We start from the raw sequence: 25551 nt of genomic DNA, 5'->3' as shown, positions 1-25551 counted from the left end.
CTCGGGTATCTCTGATTGAATTCTAGGCTAAAGATGTCCAGGATGGATTTTAGGTCAGTGAAACGGATCGTTCAAATTGAACTAATATCAACTATGAATCGTATCAGTGACCAGAATTTATTATATGAATCGAATCATTGTTAAAATGAATCGTTACACCCCTATACTAAGTCTTGTTCTGAAGGTGAAGGGGGTTCTCTCTTCATAGTTGTTCAAAGGCACAATCAGTTCAGGGGATTCTACAGACACTAGGTGGATTTAAATTGTTATATCATTAATAAAACATATGACATAGTGGTCTCATTTGAATAAATTTGGACCAAAATGGAAATTGGGCTTTATGGTGGAGTAGTGGCTATCATTCTCATCTTACAGCATTAAGGCGCACATCCTAGCTTTGTTCCTTCTGTTTAGAGTTTGCTGTACCTTTGTCTACATGGGTTTTCTCTTGCTTCGTCTCCCAAATACATGTTTTTTGGATGATGACGTTTGTGCAACATTTCAACTGAAAGTTATTTGGCATGTAGCCATACCAGATCTCATAATCCAATCAGCAGTGTCTCATAATACCCAACTTTTCTGGTTTCTCATTTCTCTATGTCCGAATTCCTTCACTACTTACTACATAGTGCACTATATAGAGCGTTCGCCATTTTGTAGTGCTGTCCAAATCTACAATTCCAAAATCGAGTGCACTAGAAATATCCAGAAGTCTCTGCAAAAAACCAGTGTGCATCGATCCTCACTAGATTGGCAAATATAGACCACAATGCATTGCGTCTGGACAAATTTTTTATCTTCAGAAGACATTTATCTTCATAAATGGTCATCGCAAAATGCTCATCTCAATTGGATTTAAATTTTGTGAAATCGATGACGTCATTAAATAAAAGTGCCAGTGGTGCATGGTGTCTGTATTGCTTTTAAAATCCAGGGCACTGGATAGTCCCACACTATATAGTTTTTTAGTAGTTAGACCTTAGGGTGGGAATTCTGACATTGTGTTTCATTTTTTAACGTTTCAATTTGTTTTCTGGAAATTACCTTTGTTCCCTGAAATCTTTTTTGTTTTTTTCTATGCTTTGGTTTCTGGAATTTGGTTTTCTTTTCTAAAAAGCAAATTTAGAAGATGTCAAATATTTTTTTAGCTATTTTGTTTGTCATTGTGATCTTCAAAATGTTTTTGTGTCGAATGATTTGTTGATGTGATTTACACTTCAGGGCCACCGTAGTTCCCATAATGCAGGTGAGCAGTGTTTGTCTCAGTTGTTTTTCATAAAGTAAAAGATGCAGTAGTGTGCTTACAGGCCAAAAATCACCTGATAGAGAAACATACTTTTTTATAAACCACTGAATGGATTGATAATTGTGTCTTGTTACTTTAAATAACCTACAATTTCCACAGTCATGACAATGCAAACTAAAAGCTAAATGAACATTGACATATACTTTGTTTTCTTAGTGGCGTACTCAGAGAAGTCTGCAAACTAATTATACATCCTGCTCACATTGCTGTTTTTGCCAGTGTATTTTCAAACTTTACAAAAGTGCAAGCAGATGACAAAACTTGTATTTTTATCCTGTCATGGATGTGTGGCAGACTTTTGTAACACTCTGCAGGAAAGTCTACCGTGCTGATTGAGGTCTTGGCCAGCACTTAGACACCAGAAGCCTCATGCCTGCAACAGAATTTGCCCTGCAGAGTACAAGTTGCAGTCAGCCAACTGCATTAGTGATGCTCCTATGCCCAGTGGCTCCACTCGGGAAAAAGGAGGAGACATAGAAGCCTGCTGCTTTTGTGCGAGTGTCTGCTGGCTGCAGCCACACGGTCGCACTGTAGACGCTGATGCTTCCCAATGAGTGAGTGGGCAGGAGACATTAGTGTACAGGCAGACACATAAATGGCACCAAGATGAAATCAATTAGACTGAGAGAAAGGTCGTTAGGCCCTTGGATGGCTGGTGGTCAAAGTGCAATGCTTATATGCTGTGTTGTATCAGCTGTCAGCATGTGCCCATGTGTTTCTTTGACTCTGCCTGTTTTAACCATTGCACTTGTAAGTTCAGCTGGCTGGTCAAGCAGAAATTCTAGTCTCATAAAGAACTTTTCAGGATCAGACCTGCTGTGATACGTCATGATAGTGTCCCACGAGTTCAGATGTGCGGTGGTGAGTAATCACATGGGTTCGTGCATGCGTTGCCATTGATTTTGTCTTGGCTCCTAGCTCCCCCAATTATCTCTTACTCCAGGCTGCCAGTCCCTTTGCTGTCAGGGGGGAAGCCAGAGACCGGGGCCTCAGCGAGCTGTTTGTTTACATTGCTAATTGCTCCTGTTGTTTCCTTTCATTAGCCCAGCCTGAGCTATTGGGTTGCCTCACTCAACTAAGTGCTCTTAGCCTTCTGGTCCCCTTGCTTATAGTAAATATTGGCAATGTGTACAGTGCCTCCTAACATATGGCAGCAGACTGGAAATGATAGGCTCTGCTGGTGCAGTACTGTTTTATACAGAGCCCCACAGTGCAATGTTCTGCTTCGGCTGTGTCTACTTTAGTGTTGTTATAGTGTTACAAGTCACATAGTTATTTGCTCGAGTTGGCTTGGCTGTGGGGGGAAAAGGAAATCCTGCTGCACCTTGGCTGACACAGAGAGAAATTCCTGTCTACCTGAAGGATCGCTTCAGAAAATCCTGTGTGTGTGTGTGCTCTGTGTTCATGCACCTATGCATTTGAGTGTGTGCCTCTGATATGTTTTCATGTTTGCTAACCCTCTCAGTGAAACAAGTTAGGAATTAAATGATTGTGTGGCAGATTCTGTTATTGTGCATGCCGTCGTAACACACAAGTCCATGCACAATCTCACACACAGCCACACAAAAACCCACAGCATCTTAGAACACACAACCGTGGCTCCATAATGACTGCCATTCCTCTCTGTGCCACATTATTAATTAGCTCAATGATCCTTGCCAATGGGACCTGCACTGCAGATTAGAGCACAGAGCACCCACACCCCTGACTTGCCGCCTCAGCCCGCCAAGGGCCACAAGTGGAGATATGTATGTGTTGCAAGTTGAATATAACCATTTTCTGATGTAGGTTGTTCTTTTTATCTTTGTGAGTGTGCCTCATCGGGTTTCTTTTGTTTCTTCTATAGTGTTTGTCTTTGGTGGTATGTGTGAGTAAAAAGAGCCATTGAATAAGACTATAAATTGTGCCAAAGCACTGGAATAAATCATGGTACCACACAAGCTTGGAATACCCGCATTGAGTTTTTTTGTGTAAGTCCATCCCATAAAGCACATTTACAAGAGTCAGAAGAATCACAGACTGTTTCTAAATATCATTTCCAGTAAACCTGCCTATGATTTTGCACATGTCCTTCGTTAGCATGTGTGCTGTAATCAGTAGATCTAATTTCCCACATCTTCCACTTCTGTTTAATTGCAGGGGTGTTTTTTTTCCCCCCATTTGTGTTTTTAAAAATTCCTTTCTTTGTGAAAAGCTTAGTCACTGTGGCATGCAAATGTGAATTGATATTTTTGTCATTACAGGATGAGAAAAAAAGGGAAAGAGGTGAGGGAGGAGAAGGCAAACGGCCTCTCCAGATGCTTCACAATTGCACGGAGCAAATGAACATAAATGTCACTGTCAAGCTGAAATGAAGAAAAAATGTGCCACAGCAGCAAACTGTGCTAGAGTTGGAGGAGGACAGGACATGTTTTGAATATGAAGATGTGAATGCTAAAGGAGGAGAAGGCTCTGCACCTGGACAAAAATGCCTGCCCATTCAAAGATCCTCCCAAACAAGCCCATCCTCTGAAATACAGAAGTAAACTGGGATGTTCTATGATTTTAGACTTTTGTTCATAACTTGGGGATAATCTGGTAAATCTTCTTGATTGTGCACCAGTCACATGCTCAGAACAAATGCGGAGCAACAATCCTTGGGCCATGAATGTTTGGCACCCTGATACTGCCCATCTAATACAACAGCAAATGTTCACGAAGCTGCAAATGAGGAGCTTCTGCATGTGTGACGATAGATATGCAGGGCATGCAGTCGCTCCAAGGTGACAGTGAGCAGTGTTGTGATTATTGACTGTGTGACCTCATGCTGACCCCAGCCGTGAGCGAGTAAAGGGCAGGGAGTTAGTGTGTGCCGCACCGCCTGTCATGCCCGTCAATACACTGATGAATGGAGCTGGTGGTTATTAAAGCAGAATTAGAGCGAGAAGAGGGAGTGGGGGGAATAAATGATGGCGCAAATGGTTGTGCAGTGGAGACTGTGGAGCCGGATGGCACAGCATCAGTGTCATCAGTCTTTATTACCCTCCAGGGAACAGAGGGGGAAAGACAGGGAGCGGTCAGTGCCATGCAACCCTCAGCCCTCAGCTGCCTGCAGCACCTAAGTCAAAGCTTTCTGCCAGCCAAATTAGCTTTTATCCAACACGCCTGCTTACTTACCTGCATTTTGATGTAAAAAATCTTCATTGTCTTTCACACGAGCGCATTTCATGAACGTGGAGCAAATCTTAAATGAAGAACGAGTGAATCCACATGCAAGACATGTTACGTTTTACCAATCACAGAATTACAGGCTTCTCTGCATTGCCTATTATTCCCTTACCCTCCCTTGTTTTCCCTACTCCATTTTCTGTCTCACCGAGGGAGTGCAGGACCCCCACTGCAATCAATCATGGTGAAGTCACAGTGCACAGAGGAACACTCAGGGCACTGCGAGGATAAGCTGGATAGAAAAGAGAAGGTGGAAAACCTAGAGCTGTTTAGACGGAGGCTTGAAGGGAGGGGAGGGTGGGATGGGTTCACTGCACAGTCAAGGAGCGGGCACACTCTCCACCAGGGTGAGTCAGGGGTGGGTGGGTGAGCAGTGCCATCGTTAAAGACCCTTTGAGGCACAGTCCCTCAGCAGAGAGCTGTGACTGCATACAGATGTGAGCATGCCATTGATATGCTCCCCCTGTGCTCCTGCTGCTGCTTCGCTCCAGATCTTTTTTCCTAATTAGAAGTTTATTTATTGATACCCCAGTTAATGTCTCTCCTGATTTTGCAATAGGTCTGTCTGCATTACCCGAGAGAACAATTTACGGCAGTGTTTGGAGCAATACTTTGACCAGTTTTGGGGCTTTCCTCAGGACACCACACAACAAATTAAAATGTTTAGATGAATAGGTAATTAGATTTCTGCTTCAACACCTACCACCTTTAAGATTTTTTCCTAAATTTTAGCATACATTTTGTCCTGAAAAACAAAACCAAAATCGACTTTTTTAAAGCCAGAAATGGTATACATCACATTCATTGTTTTACGCCGCTATTTACTAGAATTTTCAGCACTGTGCAGCACAGCAAATATTGATAAATGAGGCCCAGTATGAGGAGAAGATGACAGTGATGCTTTTGCAGACACACTAAGTGTAATGCATTTAAGTACAGCCAACATTTTATCAAATAAGTTTATTGTATTACTTACCCGGAGTCAGGGAAACTCATCTATAATAATCCCTTCTTCTTGCATTCTGTTGAAAAATAGCTGCTGCACTGGCGATAACTGCAGAGCATATTAAGAGGGGAGCTACACTAAGAGCATCCAGCATCTCCATACTGAGGAAATGATCTTTCCCGCGACATCAAGGTGGGATGGTCTGTCATAATTTCAAATGCACCACCTTGGACATTGTATATAAAATAAAAGATTGTTTAATTGTTATTTTTTGGCATGTGGTTTAATAATGTACTTGTATTTCAGTATGTTTTAATACGTTATATATTTTATTTATAAATAACAACATCAGTTGCTTAAAATTCACTCTCACTGTTGACATTTTCGCCTTTGTCTGATTAACATTAAACAAATCTGAAGATAAGCATTTATTTTTTTCCCCTTGTTTTCTCATGCGCATACCTTCATGGGCCCTTCTACAATAGGAACTGAATCTGCGTGGTAATGTGGAACGTTTTCTATGTAGCCACTCATCTAAAATACTCTTTTACTATACCTTGTAAGTTTTAATGAGATGAAATGTCATGATAGTGTCTTACTTTTAAAAAATATATAAATCAGTAAACAAACCAGCCTTTACAAGGATTAAAAAGTGAATTTTTTTAACATTTGTTTTGAATGTCACTAATCAGTCTATGCACTTTAAGGGGCGCTGTTTCAAATAGGTTTTGTTTTTATCATATAATTTCCCATGGCAGGTTTTTGTGTGTAGGGTATATAAAGTTTTTAGAAAAAATAACCAGTAAAATTGGAATGCAGTCCACTTGAAGTGTCACAACATCTGGTCCCTTAGTAAACTGCTGCAGACATGCTGACACCACATTATTATTAATGTCAAAGCTTAAACAGGTCCACAAAATTTTTCATATTTTGTGAAGACAATGTTTTTGAACAAACTCAATTTTGTTTTTTCTTAGTAATCATAAATGAAGATGTAGAAAATATAAATAAAAGTTTAAATATTTTATGTTCGCACACAGAAATATACCTGTGTGTTTGAATATGGGGTTGTGTTGTGAATACAATTCTGGGGAGAAGGTGCAAGTGAACCAAAACAGCTGATTATACAAAAACATACTATATTCAGAGTTAATAGTTTGAAAAGTAATAACTGTTATTTAATCATCCTTGCCTCTCTTAACTCCAAATAATGGAGTGGTTAATAAACATTACATTTGGTTCTTCAGAAGTTATGCGTTATTATCAACAGAATGGTGGGCTAACCACAAACACAAGACAGCGTTCTTGCAGTTTGAGGTGTCCTTTTTAAACTGCAACCAACCCCACCACACCACTAATTACTCAGTCAGAAACAAGGAAATTAAATTTTCTGCATTTAATTAAACCACTTACAATTCATGAAAATCAGAAAAAAGACAAAACAAAAACTGTTTACTCATTAAAATCCCAGTCTGATCATCTTTTGATCTATTGTAAGAGCATTCCTAGTGGTCTTTTCAAACTTCAAACTTCAAACTTTATTGATTTGTATAGCGCCTTTCATTTTGGTTAAAAATACACAGCGCTTAACATAAAAGCAGATAAAATAGTCATAAAATACGAAAATTATTTAAAACAGAAAACACAGGACAATCACACACAGATGGGACCCCTCCCTCACCAGATTCCTCCCTCCACCCACCCAGTTCTCCCAGTAGAACCCTGTAAAACAACGAAGAACTGCAGCATGAAGAAAATGTCTGGCTTGGCGCTGCTATAAATTATGATTATGCCGTTTTTAGGAACAATCTAAAAAGCTGTGTCATTCTATGGGACATAGACAACCCCCCACATCTCCAACCTAACATTACCGGTGCAAAAAAAATGCCAAGCAATATGGGAGCTATCTAGCTGTACAGTTTTGAGCCAGATACCAGCTCGGAAGACATGGATCTATTTATCTGCAAGTGGATACATCAGAATGGAGTGGAGCAGAGAGCAGAAAAATTATTCTTAAACGATCAGTTCCTTTTACATGAGCACAGAACAACGGCAACAACAGTAGTAAAATCATATTTTTTCAAATCCACATGTCCTTAATGTACGGTTTGTCCTCCATCATAAAAAATGCTACGAGAACATTTTCATTGGAGTTGGTCTTTAACACTATATTTTTAAACATAGACAAATAGAGAGTTCAATATTTTAAATAAAGTAATTTCCCACGTCAGTTGATGCTGACATTACTTCTGTCATCTTGAGTTACCAGTGTTGTGATCATGAATGGAGACTGAATATTTTTTAAGGTGATTCTATGGCTCTTGCTATATCAATGAGGGTTTTTCTACTTTAACTACCATGTATGGAAGGGTTTTAATTTGTTTATGGAAACAAAGAACATTTAAAAACATTGGAGAAAACTAGTTCACAAAAATTGTGAAAGTACAAGGCAAATTTACAGCTTGTTGCATCTCTGAAGATTCTCCTTCAGACTGAAAAGATTTAACATAGATTTCAACCAAACCATCAACAGTAGCACAAAAAGTGTGTCAGCTAGACCAGATTATATCATCCCTCTTCGTTTCAGCACCCTTGGTGTTCCTGCCCATCTCCCCCAGCTGCATCTTCAAGTCCAGGTGCTGCTACAGCGACAAACTCATGGATCACAATCAACCCCCTCGTTCCACACAAGAACATCCTTGTCATTCTCTCCTCTCTTCCCAGGCTTAAGCTGATCCCATTCCAGTCATCACACAGGCTACAGCTGCCCCTGGCTCCTCACTGAAATGAGACAATCTGATGGCCAGCACAAATGGCCAATAGCTGTCTAAGCAACGTGCACAAGTCAGTAAAAACTTACAACTCCGTATGTAATTTTGTTGTAATGGCACGTGACAAGATAAAGAAAAGATGCTAACAAGATCCAAAAGTAGTTCATCCTCTCTTTATCAAGTGGCTTTATGCCCTTCAAATGGGGAGGATGAGCTTTTGTGCATCAGGCATCTCCACCAATGAGTTAACTAATGATGGCATTAGTGTGTGTGTTGGTGTGTGAATGACGGCACCTGCGTGCAAATGTGCCAGTGTGCGTTTGTGTCTGCGTGCTGTCATTTGCGTGTATATGTGTGCATGTGCCTTTCACAGGTGATCAGTCAAGGCTATCCACTCAGCCTTTCTTTCACAGCCCCCTCATTACAGCCCACTATCTCCTCTAAACACCTGCAACCCACAACCCACCTTCAGATCCTGAGCCCACACGTTGCTTCCTTTTATTCCAGTGAGGATGGAGCCTGCCCATCACATCAATCTACTGCACTGTTTATATTTATGTACAGGAGAGGGGCTAAAAAGGGCCCTCTTACTGTGAGCTTTATTGACTAAGCATTAAGTGGACATTATCAGGCGATAGCGTAGTTATTTATGAGCTGGTGATAAAGGTTGCAACACTGAGTTATGTGAGAACCAGCAGCAAGATGAAAGCTGCTCATACAGAAGCATTGATATCCGACACTTGCTTCTCTCTGTCTGGGTATAAGGCACTGCAAACGTGCCAAATGCTCAGGAATTTATGAGCGGCAAATTTATGTTCTTCACAGGTCAAATGAGGGACTGTTTATCTGAGTTTCATTGTCATTGCTCTCGTGGCGCTGTGCTGCAGGTACTGAAATTTTCATGTTTGCCTTAGGCGTGCAGTCAAACAAGAAAGGGGAGGTGGAATCTCTGGGTGCAGTAGCCCTCTGAACTTCTTTTTAAATTTTCATGATAACACAGAGCTTGTGTTTTCCTGACGTTGTCATAAATTACTCCTGACAGCCTGTGCATGTTGTGTGTTTAGGATTATGCAATAGCCTTGCATGAGAGGTCTGCAGCTGTCTTTGACCTTTTCTGGAGCGTTGTGCTGACATTTTGTGCGCACGGCCATAAGCCTACTTTGATTTTACTTTGTAACGTAAAGCTTAAAGCACAGTTGTGTTCTCTGTCATTTATATCTCCTCCGTGTGCATACATAGCTGAGGTGTAAATCTCTTTTGTGGCTTCCATAAATCTCCCCCGTGCCCTGCCACCAAAATTTTTGACACACATATATCTTCACCTCTGTATACTGTATGAAGCACCATCTTAGTCAGCCAAAGCCATTTCTTTCCTCAATAAACCAGGTCAACAAACAAAAAGCAATTACGTTGGGCAGCTGCCGCCTGGGAGTGGGTAATTACAGTGTGGTGTGGACAGCTTCATTCTAAACAGGTACTAAAAGCATCATTAATCATCCTCTCTCTGACGCCTCACCCTGGTCATGTGGCACAGGCTGCTGATGAGTTGGAGAGGAGGATCCGCCTTAAGGGGAAGGGCGAAGGATCTGATTGGCCACTTCCAGACATCCTTTTAGAGGTCAGCCAGTCAGCAGAGATGACCTGCCAATGACCTTGTATCACTTGACCTCTGAGGGCCCAAGGGGTCACCCTCTCATATCAGTTGGAGAGCAGGCAGCAGAGGCAGAGAAGACGAATGACCCACAGAGAGTGGAGCAGAAGAAAAGGATAGTGCAAGGGTGGAGGGAAGGCAGACAGACCCTCCGTGCAGAGAAGCACAGAAAAGATTAAATACAACAGTGGGAACAAGGTTATGTGAAGCAACCAATCTTTGCTTTTAATTTAAATGGCTTTGGTAAGAAATTTTCTTAAGCACCTGGATTTGTTTAAATATTTAAACCTTAACTTTTTTTTTCACCCCTGATCTTTCCTTTTTCCCCCTTGTGCTGTGCCAAGCTGACATCAGGTCTGCTACAAAGTTGATCACATTTTTTGAACCTGTTTGGCAAGGAACAAAAACAACCATGTAATTGTTCTCATGAGTATCATGGCATTTTAGTGTAAAAAAAACAGCTCAAGAATGCAGAAACTAAAAAATGTGTAAATATTAAACAATCTATGTTGTTTTTGGCTTTACAATAGAGACAAAAAAATGTGGCCTCTTTCTCTTGAGCATGAATGTGCTATATTTGATTGGATTTAAAATGGTTTCTTTCAAGCAATCAAATAGCAATAATACACAAAAACAATACAATCATCAGTTATACATTCATACATTTGATGAATCAAACTTAGGATAATTAGACATATTAATAAATATTGCTTGAAAGGGAGTGGAAGGAAGCGAGCATATGTAATCCCACCACTGTTCTACCGTAACCATTTTATTACATGATTTATCATTATGCGGTTCATAACTGTATCAGACAGAATTAAGAATCCTGGAATATCAATCCATGGTGATCTTTTTTTTGTGGAGAAAATCAACTTTTAAGTCACTTGAAGATAGTTGTGTAGCCGCCGTGAGCCACACGCGTCCGTGCTGTAACCCGGAACCGGGAAAAAAAAAATCTATATATAAATATATGTCTGACTGAATAAAGTTCATTGACGGTCCCTCAGTGATGATGGAGTGTCACACATCGCTGACTGACAGGTGAAAAGGAAATCTGTGAAACACAAAAAATAAAGATTGTGTGCGTTATACCAGAACGCCTTTCCCCTTTCCTCTGTACTCCCTCCACTCTTTTAACCTGACTCTTCTTCTCCTCTCTCTCCATATGTCTACAAAATTGTCACCATGGCAACCCAACCCTGGGGGCAGAGAAGTAGGGTGTTGCTTTCGTTCAGACAAATAGACATTGCAGGGCTCATTTATGACGGTTTGTTTAGGGATTTTAATCCGCTGACAAGGGGTGGGAATGACTTCTCCTTCCTATACAATATTGAGCCTATTTATGTAAGACGTTTTTGCAACGTTTGGCCAAATATTTATGCTAAAGATGCATGGTAAACACTACAGAAAAACAAAATGGCATTTTATTCGACACTTAATTTGTTAAACCTTATGCTAGTTAAAGTAGAAGGAGGCAACATTTCACTTCATTCCACTATTATTTACACCGTACAATCATTAGCAATGGACCTTATTACAGCTGGTGTCTCAGATGCTATATCAGCAATTTCTCTGAGGGCTTATTTAATTTGTGTTTCTGCATTTTTTTTCTTTTAATTTGTGCTTGTCTGCAACTTTTGAAAGGGCATTCTAAAGCATTCAGAAGGCAGAGGCACTTAAGAGAGGTCACAAATGACATAGATATGCTGCAAAGCCACCTTGAGTTTTCTCAAGCTGCATGATGTGGCAGAGACATCCTGTACCTGAACATCTCTCCTGCAGCATTCCAACACACATTCTCTGGAGGTTTTTCTCCAGTGCAGCACACAACCTTGTGAGTGTTTCACCTCTGTGTGCACCCTCCTTTTCACTCTTCCTGATACCTTCCACTAACTCAAATCCCCCCACCTCAACCCCATCACCGCCGAGAGCAAATTTCCCACTGCAGCCAGAAGTGCTGAGTGCTGCTGTTTGCTGTGTACAAAGAAATTCGCTGAGGCTGTAAGCTGTCCCCAAACATCTGCTCCCTGGAGTGGAGCATGAGAGGAGAGGCAAGGGCTGGACGTGCGTGCATGTTGTCGAGCGGGGCTCCGTCAGAATGCTTCATACGTGGATTTGTATGGGAGTGCACGCACGTGCAAAGGGACAATTATTCAAATAAGGGCTTTGTATCCTTGTGTTTTCTTTATTAGTAGCACCTAGGAAACAAAACACATATTTGTGTAATTGTACACAGGGCATCTGAGTACAAAGTCACAGACAGGTGCACTTCATTTCATCTTTCTTGATGGAGAAATTGTTTGGTAGTCAAATATGTGAAGGAGACCGATCAAAAAGACAAATCGTGCATGAAAGTCTTTGCAAATGAAGAAAGACAGTAAAATCAGATGAGTGAAAAAGTTCAGAGGAGAAGAGCAGTCAAATAACCTGATTGCAATCAAAGCCAAGGCTAGACCGGTAAATGTAGTTGCAATCAAACGATCTGTGTTCTCTGGTTGGAGTATTTCACAAACAACAATTTAGCAATGAATCAGAACATACTCACAAATGTATATTTCCTCATCTAATCTGAGGTATTGTGTATCTTACATATGTTCCCTTATTTTCCCTGCCTCTGGTACTCTTCTGAAGAATTACAACAGCTACCCACATTAGTTAACTTGCAAAAAAAATCACAGAAGAAAATAGAGACTGTCAATAGGTTCATTCATCATGCACCAATGCATCACTGGATATAGTTTGATGTCTCAGTTGTGGGTTCAGGGGTATTCTATCAAAACAAAGTGTAACAGGAAGCTTCTGTCTATAAACAGTGATTACCATTTAATTATTCAAGTGTTTCTTGCTGATGAAAATGGATGAGTCGAATGAATAGATTTCCAGGATTTTATCATGAGAAATCGTTTTTTTAAAGAAAGGGAGGAGTTAAATAAAAAATAAAAAAGCGGAAATGGTTACTCGGTCACTGTCAACACCGCCTTTTTTCTGTGATGGCTTTGTATTCTAACATGAGTTATTTTGGTTTTTACTTAGCTTCCTCCAAGTTTTTCCAGAACGTTGTCTGAGGAAGTGTACGTACAGCTTTCAGTCTCATTAACAAACTGTGTGTCACTGGGAGGAAATAGAGAAGAGCTGGAATGTGTCAGACAAGGGTTCACACTTAAATGCTTTCAAAGTAAATGTCAGGTCTGAACAAACAATGCGGTTTTGCTTTCATCAATTGAGAAGGAAATGCTGAAGCTGTCACAGAATGAAATTAGAGTGACAGCTCAGCCTAAATGAATGAAGCTGTTTTTCTGTCCTTAAACGCAGCTTTATGCTATACAGTTACTTATTCTCTTATTATATGTTTGCTCTTTAAGTTTAGGTATTAACTGTATGATGATGTAGGTGAGAGAATAAAGAAGCCAGCGCGTACTGTAAATACTTTAACACTGCCGGCAGCCGGAAATGAATTATAACCTGAAGCCCTGTGGCAAAGGGAACATATTTAAGATGATAAAAGAGTTTCTAATAAGGTCAACCTAACACACTTCTCAGTAGGAACGATTTAAAATCGAAGGTTTTACAATCATTGTGTTTCAAAATCATTGCCTTCTGCGTTCTCCTCCCTGTTCGTTGACACGACACTTTGCATTAAAGAGACACACATTTGTCTGTTTTGTTAAACATTTCACTTTGTGCTATTTTGCTTAGAGAAATGCAGGCCTGACTGTGTGTTTTGCTTAAATGTAAATGCAAAGAATAAATTGAGTGTGGCACTTCTCCGATCGTGCTTTCGTGTAAAATGTCTCTAATCGCTTATTTAAAAAAGCATTAAAAATCGTAAGCTGCCGGCTGCTCTCTTTCACTTCTAAATGTTCACGCCTCAGACTTTTAAAAATATTAATGAGAAAAAAAAACACCAAGCGTTTTTCTTGAACAGAATTAATGCATGTTTCAAAAATTATCAAGCAAAATATGTGTGAAATTTGAGGGCAGACTAATGAATGGCTGCTGCAAATATTGTTACAGCGATCACATTTAATGCTCAAGCTATTTTAATTTTTTTAACGTTATGATTAAAAATGTCCTTCTTGTTCATATTAAAAAACACATTTGGTGAGAAGATTTTTTTCATCCAGCTTATAAAGTGGAATATTTGCCTTATTAAAATAGGAGCACACACAAGAGAGCTACAAGTTTAGAAAACATTTTTTAAAAGAAGAGCATTATGGTTGGAAATTATAATATGAAAGATTATATTGCCTTATATTGCCTGTTGCTTTACTATTCAGCTTGGTGAAATATTGTTGTTTAGACACAGTGATTCACACAAAAGCCATGGGAGCGCTTTCTTCGACAGAAAAAAAAAAGGAATGAAAGAAAAAGTTCAGACTTGGAGGTCACCCAAATTAATGGTATATCTTACTCTGTGTGAGCCACTGACCGGGTCATTGCTGTCCCGAGGCAAGACAAGGGTCAGGAGGTGAGAGTTGAACTCTGGTGTAACTGCATATATTAGTTTGGCCTTGCAGCCCTCCAGCCCACTCTTTTGTCCTATGCAGATACATCAGAAACATTTCAGATTTTTGCCTAAAGTTCATATATAGCAATAAACAAACTATTTTTTTCAGCTTTATTCATTCCACTTTTTATGATTTTAAAGAAACAATCATATGCATGGAAAATATGCTAATTGAAAGCCAAACACAAATGTTCCCTTGCAGAGAATTAATGTGGCTGATGGGCCATATGCCTGGCGTTATAATAGACATTAACATGATAGAAACACACAGTTACAGAAAAGTGTTTAAGGAGCGTGTTCACAATCATTTACTTTATATGAAATGTGAACCGGGGAGCAGTGTTTAGCTGCTGGAGCTGCTGGGGCCACATTCTTTATTGGTTGATCTGCAAAACGGCTCAGACATCCTTTCATTTTCTTTTCTCCCGCATGGGTGTTCAAGCCAAATAATCATTTTCTTGTGCGTGTAATAAAGGACGCAGCAATTCCCGATTGTGACGTTTTTGCGTGCCATTAACGCGCACTTACATATCATGACAAAAGCTCCCAGGATTGTGCCTCAAATAGATGGACCACAACGGATCAATCCTGCTCCCAATACGTTGTCAATAAATCTATCAGTCAATTACAATATTTTAATCTTTTTTCTTTTAAGCTGATGGAGGGGTAATTAAACTTGAAATCAGAACTTGCAGCAATTTGCATCTGCTTATGAAGGATAATTAAAAAATAGTCAAATAAGTTTGTGGTGCAATAATAAATAAATCTGAATTAACAATAACTTTTAGATTTTTAAGCAAATGGAGGTGCTTCTTCGAATAAATATTCAAGCAAAGGCAGTTAATAAAAAATAGCAAAGAAAAACATGTAAAATAAACAGATAGCTTTCTTCAGCTTATACGGTCAATTAAATTAGTTTGTATCTTCGTTTACATTGTGTAGATAGGAGCGCAATGGAATGACTTGGATTTTAATATTCAAATCAGAGCGCCAGCCTGAAGCTGGGGACGATGACAAATGGATATCGCCCGTTCTTGCATGGAGAAAACTGCCATTGCGCTTCTCGCGAGCAGCGTCCATGGAGGTAAACAAATAAAGTAAAGCCTGAGTGAGAGTGATGCAAAGGCGAATCAAAACATCTGCAGTCTGGCGCCCTTGCTGTCTAACGTGTAGGAGTTGGAGGGCAGGTGCACTGGCGAGGTCGCTCCGGCAGAGGGGCAGCTGTCCAGTGGATCCTCGTGTGCGCGCAGCCACGGCCCGTCGGCCGAAGCGCAGCCGTCCCACTGCAGCTTCTTCAGTTTCATGCATGTGTTCTGAAACCAAATTTTCACCTGCGTCTGGGTGGGTCGGAGGGCGCTGGTCTCCATGCGCCTGGCCCTCAAGTACTTGTTGGACTCTTTTCTCGCGCCGTCCGCTGCTTGCAGGATCTTGGGGCCACGTTCACGTTGCAGTGACCGTCTGCGCAGAGATGCAACCCCTCGTCTGCACTGACCAGCATCACTGAACCCACGGCCGCGTCTGTCTTAGCTGGGAACAGAAACGAGGACATAGAGATAAATGAAGCTGTTAACAAAGGAGGCGCAAGAGCTTTAAATGACTCACTGGAAAGGACGTTCATTTATTGCTCAGATAAAACTTCAATTTGCAAAATAAGAAAAAGAAAAAAAAAGGAAAAAAACGGGAAAAAACATGTGAAATTTAAAAAAGAAAAAAACTAAACATTTTGAGCTTTTGTTACTTTTCTGACAATTTGATGTACTAGAAATTACACAGAATAACAAACTTTCTTTTTAATTGTTTTAAAAAAAATTTTTTAAACAGGCCTTAATTGAAGCATATTGTGAGGTACTGGCCCAGTCAGTTTGTTTTTACTCAAACTTACCGTCGTCTTTTAAAAAATAGTTTAGCATATTCTCACACTAAAGAATTATTTAGAATAGTTAAAAAAAATGTAAGTTAAAAAAAAAGCAAAGTTTAACGCATTACAAATAACTTTTAAAAAATTGGCCGCACCTTAAAATACATCTAACTTACAATCTTACATTTATGTTCATCTTAACTCTGTTTTTTGTAACTCAAACAGTGCTGCACATTGAAAGTAGCCATCAAAATGTTTGGCAACTTTGTAGCATTTACAGTCCATTAACTGTATTCATCAGAATCATTAATTATTTGCCTGTGGGCCTCTCTGTCTCAATGACACTTTAACGGTTTACAAATCTTTTCAAACAGTGCATAATGACAAACGTCCCCATTTTTGTCCTCTGAGGTTTCTGGGTTACACATTAAAGAATCATCCAAGCTACTTATGTGCAATGAATGACAGGAATCGCAGCTATATCTTTATTTTTTATTTCTGACTTTGTGGGCTGTTGTCAGTGTTTCTTTGCCTCTGAGAAAATGTGCTCCTGCTGCTGCTGTTGGGTAATGGAGCCAGGTGTAGAGCACTGCTTCCCACCACAATTCATTGAGAGGAAGGTTAACGGGCCTCCAGCCAGTTGGGAAAGCACGTCAGATGGAAAGGTCAGTTATAGGATAAATGTCAACATCTGTGTTTTAAGAAAACGAATGAGAAGGTAACTAAGCCTGAGAATTAGAAAGCAGCAAATATGAGGGAGCAATACACATTGCAATTAAGAGGGCCGACTTTCAGGAGTGCAAATCACATTCACGTTCTGATTAATGAGTGCAAAGATAATAGAATTGATGCTGGCCAGCAGGCATAAAGGAATCAAACTAAATATTTGAGGAATGACTTGCACGCTTAAAAATAGCCAGCCAGCAAAGGCAATGGAAAGGCCTTCCAAGCCAAGGAGAGCGAAGAAGAAAAGGGATAGATCAATACACATTGCTGCAGTCATCTGGGCATCCAGCCCACAGTAATTCAGGTGCTGTCAAAGCATAATTGAAGAATGACGCACAGGGAGCGTGTACACTCAGCCAGGAGATCACGTTACAGGAGGTCTGTGGAGGTCTTTCAGCATGGAGGAATAGGCTGTGCAAGAGCTTTTTCTGTGCCAAAAACAATCCAATCTGGGGAGGAAAGACCACTTTCACTAATGATTCTTTTAAATGCTACATGCTAGCACTGATTAGTTACTTCTGCAGATGATCTCATAACAAAACTGTGAAGAAGTAGATTTCGGCATGGTTGGGTGGGAGTCAATGCCCTTTTCAAGTGCATGGATGTGGATCAAATGAGCAGCTTGCATGTTAAATTCTGAGTGCAGCCTCAACTGCGTTTGCCATTTTCAACTTCCTGACCATAAAACAGTCAGGGATTATCCCCAAAATACAATTATTTGCTACATTTTAACTTTAAAAAGCTCGAATGTGTTTTGAGTTTGTTTTTGTTTTTTCCTTTTTTCACGAAGTTGTGAGTAAATGCATCAAACAATTAGATTTTCATTTAGTTTTGATTACTCATTTGGAGATTTAGATTTAATATTTTTGAGTATTTCATCCCAGGGAAGAGTGAAAAGAAGTCAAATAAAACATATTTTGGATAAGCATCAAGACTTTGTAATTCATACTTCAAATTCATGAAAACCAATCTATGCACAGTGACCAGTCAGTGAATTGACATCATTAATCAAAAGAAAGATCTATAAAAGCTCCCAGAAATCACACAAAATTTAGGATTGGTAGGAATTTCTCCCAGTAGGTATTTTTAAGGCTGGGATATGAGTTCTTCTGTGGGCTCTCTTCCCAGAACTCATCCGTCAGTGGAATGATGATCTGTGACAGCAATTATGTTAAAAAGGTGGACACATGTAAAGGTGCTGCAAACTGAAATCAATGCACTTGGGGCTTTCATTACAAACAGACAACTAATCAATAGTCGGGGAGCACTCCAGCTCACAAGAGTAAGTTTTACTCAACTTCCTGTGAGCGTCGACAGGCACTGGTCTGTTGCATTATTCAAAATGTACTGGTTAGTAAGGGCAAGGGTAAATAATTGATCGCCTTCTGGGTTGGATGCAGGCATCTGGCTGTACTTCTCCCTCCCTCTCTGTACAGTTCAGCAGGAGGTGGAGCGAAACTGCCGAACAACATGGAACCGTTAAGGAAATACTAACCGACCCCTCATGTGCATATCCAAATATGCCATGTTGGAAACAGTTACTGCTGCCATTCAAACGTTTTGATCGGATTTGTATGTATTCTGATCTGGCATTTGTTTCAGTGGTGAAAGCGAAAAGTGCTCCGCGTGACGCACAAAGCGCGTCACCCACTCGTTCTTTTTTTTGTTTTTGTTTTTTTTGAGAAAAAAAGTTTGCATAAACTTCTTTCCTCGTGAGTTATAAAAAGTTTACAGAAAAGTTGCGCCACTTTAGTTATTAGTTCAATTTCTGAACTGGTCAGTATCGACGGAGAAACAAATAACGTACCCCTCAGCTGTTTACTCCTTGATGCACATGTTCCTGCCATCTGCTCAAAAGTTTTCTTCCTCTCTGAAAGACCAAAGTTGTCCGTTCTGGCCTAGAATCCCACTGTGGGGATCTCACAGTGGCTTTTCAAGTGGCTCTGCATGTGGGCCAAAACACCAGTGTCGTGCCTCGTTGCTCTTTGAATATCCGCGTCCTGCAGAGCTCTGCGTCTGCGCCCTGCGCCGCCAGGGGACTCCGGATGAGTGGAGGGAGGCCGATGTCAGCAAGCCCTCACACTCCCGCCGCGGAGGAGGACTGTCCGAAAGGGTGCACATACTAAAATACGGAGAATAAAATCCATCTTCCACCTCCTGCCTCCAACTATCATGGAGACTGCAGACTTCAGGATGAGACCTGCCGCCCGGGTCCAGGTTTATGACCTCTTTTAACGGCGGGCTGCACTTGCTTTTGGCCGTTAACTCTTGATAGGATGTCATTATCACCTTTCCCCCTGCATAATCATTGGGCGGGATTGCTCTTCATGCCCGGCCTCTCATGCATCCAGCAACGCGTGGTCAGGCGGCTGGACGAGAGCGCATGGGGCATTCCTCAGAGGAGATCCCTGATTGATGGAGATGACGTGCCCTCTTGGTCTCGACCAATAACTGGACTTCTCTGTCATCAGGGAGGACAAGACCGATTAAACCGCTCGAGCAAGTTGTGAAACTCACTTTAGGTCAATAGTTTAATGTCGTCCAAGAACAACAAGGAGGCCATGTTAAAAATAAATTAAATAAATAAACAAAACACTAGTCCTTATGGAACCATCAACATAGTTTCAGCCGAAACTATGAGATCGTGAGGAAAAATGTAATAGCAACACGCACATTTGCACATTAAAACTAGTTAGTAAAACTAGGATATTTCAAAACGTTTTCTCTCAAAGAAAAAAAAAAGATATTATTATCATTTACCCTAAATGCCAGTTAAATGCGTTTTAAAGTTGTGACGTATTATATTGAAACAAATAAATAATTTCCACTAAAATTATTATAATAATATTAAAAAATTAAATAAAAGGAAAAAAGAAACTATCCATGATATAAAAACTTGCAATCTAAAATGAATATATCTATGTTTTCTTTTTGTAAATGTTGTCCCCAAGGATAGCCAAATGCTGAGAAAAAAAAATGCAGAGTAAGTAATTTGCAGAAATAGTGGGAGAGACTTACATTTTGCAGTCCAGAAACACAAACGTGAATGTATTACACAAATCATATTGAAAATAACAGGAGGCACGATGTCCATAATATCATTACTTCTGACAAAAAACTGGAAATTCACAAAAAATGTCTTAATACTTTTAAATGTCGTTTCAGTTTTTTACATCATGACCAATCAAAACATATTTTGCACTCAGTTTTCCTCTTAGATTTTCTTTTAATGTTTTCTCTTTTTTCACTATAATTTAATTAAAATAGGGTTATAGCTGTTTATTTTCCCTTCACTCTCTACATTGGCAAAATATTAATAGCAAAAAATAAAGTTAACTGAAAAAGTTGAAAAAAACACAATTTTAGTAACACAATGATCAAATATGCAAATATTCATTTTAAGAGCTCACCAAAGTTCAGTTTATATTAATTCCTTAAAAAATCCGGAAACTATTCCTATTCTTTATATGTCAATATATTTTTATATTGTTTATATGTCTTTTAAGTTTGTTGTAATTACAAAATAATTCAGCGTAATGAACAACTTCTAACCTCATTCTTACAACGCACAAGTATGGTCCCAGCTGTGGGAGTTAATAGGATTCTAAAGGCAGCAATGTGCTGAATGACTGAGTGCAATAAATCCCTTCTCCCCATGCATTTGCATGGTGCACTGATCCATCTTCATGTCAGCTCGGAGGTTACTCAGGGTTCACGCGCTAGCTTGTTTCTCTCCTCCACACTCAATAAATAAATCTCTGCAGCTTTCTGTTTACCGCCTGAATATAAATTTGTTTGCAGTCGATCGAAGATCCGTGCGGAGGTATTAGAAATTGTATTTCTGTAATGGCTTTCAGCTCCGGGAGGAGGGTGCGTGTGGGGGCTGCAGAGAGGGGAAAATAAAAACAGGTGTGAGCAATGTCATCCAGTCTTTGCTTAGAATTTCTATTTTTATTTTAAATACACAAATTTATAAATAAATCAGATTCAAACTCTTTGTTTAAAAGAAGAAGAGCAGTCATCTGTGTTGTGGTTCCTGAAAGCACCATATGTGTGATTAGCATATGAGATGCTGTTCCACATCACTGCCCAGTGCCACAGTTACAAATTTAATGCAAACAGGAAAGAGATATTTAGCCTGGGAAAACATCCCCTCAACAGCTTGTATCCCTTAACTGCAAATTGTATTGGAGAATATCATGTCCTCACCTTTTCCTCTTAATACCCAGATGTGGAAAAACATGGCAGTTCTTCTGTTGCCATAGGCAGCAAGATGAGAACAGGAGGATATTGACTGCACTAATTTGTTTTGGATGCTGTCATGTGTGTCAATATCAAGTCTCTGTGATCAGTTTGGCTGAACTCAGGACCCTGAGCCCTCATTTGACAGGATACTGCCTCTGCTGTTGACACTGGACCCTTGTCTAGCCCCGCAGCACTGTCAGGCCTCATTATGGATCAGAACTTGAGTCTCACAAGACTAGGAACTACCCAGCACTGACAGACGACTTTCACCAGCCAGACAGGTCACTGCAGATAATGCAGTTCCAGAACAAGATGAAGGCCATCGATGCCTGGTTTATGGTGTGAAGCCTCATCAGACATTGTGCTGGAGCTGTAATATGGCAGATGGACAAAGAAACACAGTGTGAAGAAAAATACGTAGTGAGAAGAAAGAGTCGGAGAGGAAGTGGCGACCAATAAAACACAATGAGCAGCTGAATGATAGCTACCTTTGTGATTAATGAGCTATGTCTACTTTTTTTCAAAATATTGACATTTTTGAAAAATTGTGATGTCAGATGTGAGGTTTACCTTTGTGTGCACTTATCCCACCCACAGTCTAGGGAATACCACTGCAGCACCAAAACAAACATAACCAAACAGAATAATGTATACCAAACCAATATTTAAAAGTAAAAAAAGAACAAAGCAAAATAATTAAACAGAAAAATATCTATTTGCAACATGGAATGCTAATAATTGCCTTTGCATCCTTTCTGAATAATATTAAACCTGTCACAGTTCATAGATCATCATCATTATTCCAATACAACAACTGTGCAAATAGCCAAGGACAATACAGATAGCTGCACTTTGCACAGGCTCAACAGTGTGACAATGAAGCAATATCTCGCTAATACCAGGACTCTTCAACAATAGCCTATAGTATGTGAGCAGCTTCACAGCTCCAGTGAGCCGAGAGGCTTCGAGTCGGCAGAATCCCAAACATCATGACAAGTCATCATTCATCTTTCCCCCAAGCTGCTACGCACACTTGTGTGTTTCCGGAGTTCTTACTGTGGGAAATGAGCGAGGTTAAACATGAAACAGGAGGAAATGCTCATCACAACTGCAGCTCACTCTGTAATATTCTCCCTTATGCAGCTCTGTTTTAGCTGCAGGGAAAGAGAAGAAGCGGTTTATAATATATTTTTTTTCTTGCTCAAATATCCCCTGCTTGTTCACAACGCAGATCAGCAGTTTGCTATGCATACTAATCACTGTTAATAATAAATGCTTGATAGACAAATGAAACCCTATTAATAGGCCATTAATCTTATGCTAAAGGTTAAGAAGGATTCCACCCGGAATTAGGAAAAAAAATTGAATTCATAATATGAACATATTGGTTTAGCCTCTTACTTTTTCAAGGATACCATTGAGTCATTTTAAAGCAGTTGAAATTGCTTTGAGTCTTTCTTTGACACTAATTCTTTGTCTGTGTCAGCTTGAGACACTGAAAGCTAAATGTTTACAAGAAAAACAATTGAAACTAAAACATATTGTTTGTAGCATTTTTGAGCATTTTATGTTGAGTGGCATTTGAAATAAATTCAAAAGAATTATATTTGGTTATTTAAAAAACTGTTTTCTTTATTACAGTTGAAGTATGTGATCAAACTTTTAAGAGGAAAAGGTGGGAAATTCTTAGAATTTCATCTTTTACATTTTTTGGTTTTAACCCAGACATTCAGTGAAGGCAGTAAAACAAACATCAGTTTTTGTCTTTTTTTAACTGCCTTTGGGATTTCCTGTGTTCATGAAACCATTTTTTTAACTTAAAAATAGACATACGTTATCATTTTATTTACCCCTAAATACATGTAAAATTAAATTCAGCATGTGGAAATTGCTTGATTAATCTCCCCAGTGCTTCAAACCAAGTTGATGTTGTTGATGAAAGCGATAACATATTTGCAGGACCACACAAAGCCAAATTACTGCAACTGAAAAAGTAAACATTTCATGTTTTATATGCTATGTAATCTTATTTACTCCGTTTATTTGATTTAAAAGACCAAAGTAATGCACTCTAATAAAACAGCACCATTAATCCTACCTTGATGAGGGCTTGCTTTGCTTAAAATGCTGCAGAGCAATGTTTAACTAAACTTTTTCAGTTTTTTCACAGCTTTCCTTGATGTTTTATAATTTGAATTTTCATTGTATTTTCCTTAATAAAGCCCAAAAGACAAATTAACTTTAGGAGCATAAAGGAAAAACAAAACAATTTCACAAGCTTTTTTCAGTGCCAGCTCCATCTAAATCCTAATATACTTGCAGCACAGTGCAAACTAAACCTTTTGTTGGAAAAAAAAGTGGGGATGTTCACTCTTATTAAGGTGTAATAAAGCAATATCTTCTACTTAAGAAGCTACGGAAAAAAACTTCAACCTTCAGTTAGGGAGGAAATTATTTTTTGAGGTATAAAGAAAACAGTGAGTATCCAAACAATCTCTGTGGAAACTTTTAGTTTGAACATCTCATAGCTATAAAAAACCCTTTAATGACTGTTTGAAAAAAGTATATGTGAATACCATTTGTATTACATTTTGTTAAAATGTTTTCCTTTTTCAGGAAAAAGTGTATATTGATCGTATCTCATGTGATGAAGTCATTGGGAGTATAACTCGTGAGCGTTCGATACCAGTCAACATGTGACATTTCGCTGGCTGACTGTTGTGTTTACAAGTTCATTCATTTGACCAGAGCTGTTCAGAGAGGGGAAGCCAGCCGCTTCAGGTAACTCCTTCGCTGAGCTTGGCTCGGCTCACCACAGCCAAGACATTTTCATCACCAACTTACCTTTTTATTGTCACTGATCATTCTTAACTGGGAAGCATTTAAAATGTCATTGATCTTGATAATGCTGCGCCATAATATGACAGTAACAGTTGTGTGAGATTCAGGAAGTCAAATTTTCAAGACTGATGAGTCGTAGCAGTTGAGTTATAATCCATCTATCTGAGTGATGCTCGAGCTCTGTTCCGCACGAAGGACCAGACAAATAAATAAAACCCATAAAGGTGACATAGGAAATTGATACTTAACAATCATCTTGAGCAACAAGCACCGGCAGAAACTGCAGGGCAGCAGTTACTGCAGAGGGAGGAAAGGATGAGAAGGTTGTTGGGTCATTGAAAGAACAAAGCCTCCTGCACTCAAAAAAAGGAAATTAGCAGCCAATTAAGTTAACGAAAAAGTAACTTGTCATTTCAACCAGAAAATTTTATGTTTGTAAATCTTACGTGAATGAATCATGTCGATTGTACATAAAAATAATCCATTTAAAAGTTACTAATTTCAATCACGTTGATCCAACATGATACCATTAAATTGGATGCATTAGTAATCGCAAGGAATTGTGGGATACCATTTTCTTTGTCTATCTGGGCAGATTGGTGTCTAAGTGTGAGTTTTTGTCCATGGGTTTTATTGTCTAGCTGTTTTACTCTGTTTTAACTAGTGATTTAAACTGTTATGTTTATTTTTTTTTTTGCACCATGAGTTAAAGTTTGGTAGAGGATGATGACCAACCCCCTTGTGTGGCAAACTGTTAATGTTCCAATACTTAACACAGAGTTCGCGGTAATTGAGCTCCTGTCTTGTATGTGAGACTTTGCTGGGTAATTCATGTCTTTGATGTGAAAATTAAAAGACCCATTGGTTGTAACTTTGGAACAACATATCAATTACAGATGAATAAATAAAATTAAAGAAATAAATAGTTATTCAAGTTAAATAAACTTAATTTACTTAGGTGACCAATTGAAGTGATTCAATTAAATTGGATCAACTTTTTTTCTTTTTAGAGTGAGCAACAATATCAATTTAAAGTTGGGTGCAACTGCTCTATTTAAATTGAATCAACTTAAATGTATTAGTTTGAACCTAAATTCATTAAGTTGAGCCAACCTAAATAAATTAAGTAGGACCAACATGATTCATTTTTGTTCAAGTAACGCAATCTAATCATGTGGAAATCCTTTCCATAATTTTTTTATGTTCATTCAAAGTGAACGTTTTTTGAGTGTGAAGGCCTGTTATAAAACTTCCGTCTTTTACTTTATAGATACTAAAGTTTTGTCATTTCCGGGAAGCTTTAGCTGTCAAAATTTCTATAATTTAAATGTTTTAAAAGGAAATAGGATATTTTAATCACAGCATTTTTCTATGGGGTTTTTTTGGTAAAATATTATTGTTTCTTTAATTTTGGGCTATAAATTAGCCTACACTTCACTGTATAGTAGTCGCAGCTGTTCTTCTCAGATAGTTTGACACACTTGTCTTTT

The 25551-nt window shown here is 39.1% G+C and overlaps 1 long non-coding RNA gene across 1 annotated transcript; it reads right to left on the bottom strand.

Annotated features, from left to right (window-relative positions):
- Positions 1–14488: 14488 nt before the first annotated feature.
- Positions 14489–19537, bottom strand: LOC105354373. Its single transcript, XR_909011.3, has 2 exons — positions 18783–19537; positions 14489–15918 (listed from the first exon to the last, which is right to left on the bottom strand). It is a non-coding gene; the product is annotated as an uncharacterized LOC105354373 (long non-coding RNA).
- Positions 19538–25551: the final 6014 nt, after the last annotated feature.

This window comes from Oryzias latipes, chromosome 7, assembly GCF_002234675.1.
Source record: "Oryzias latipes chromosome 7, ASM223467v1".
NCBI classification, from domain to species: domain Eukaryota; kingdom Metazoa; phylum Chordata; class Actinopteri; order Beloniformes; family Adrianichthyidae; genus Oryzias; species Oryzias latipes.
Note: the sequence above shows the minus strand (reverse complement) of the source record. Positions and strands in the feature narration are given on the sequence as shown.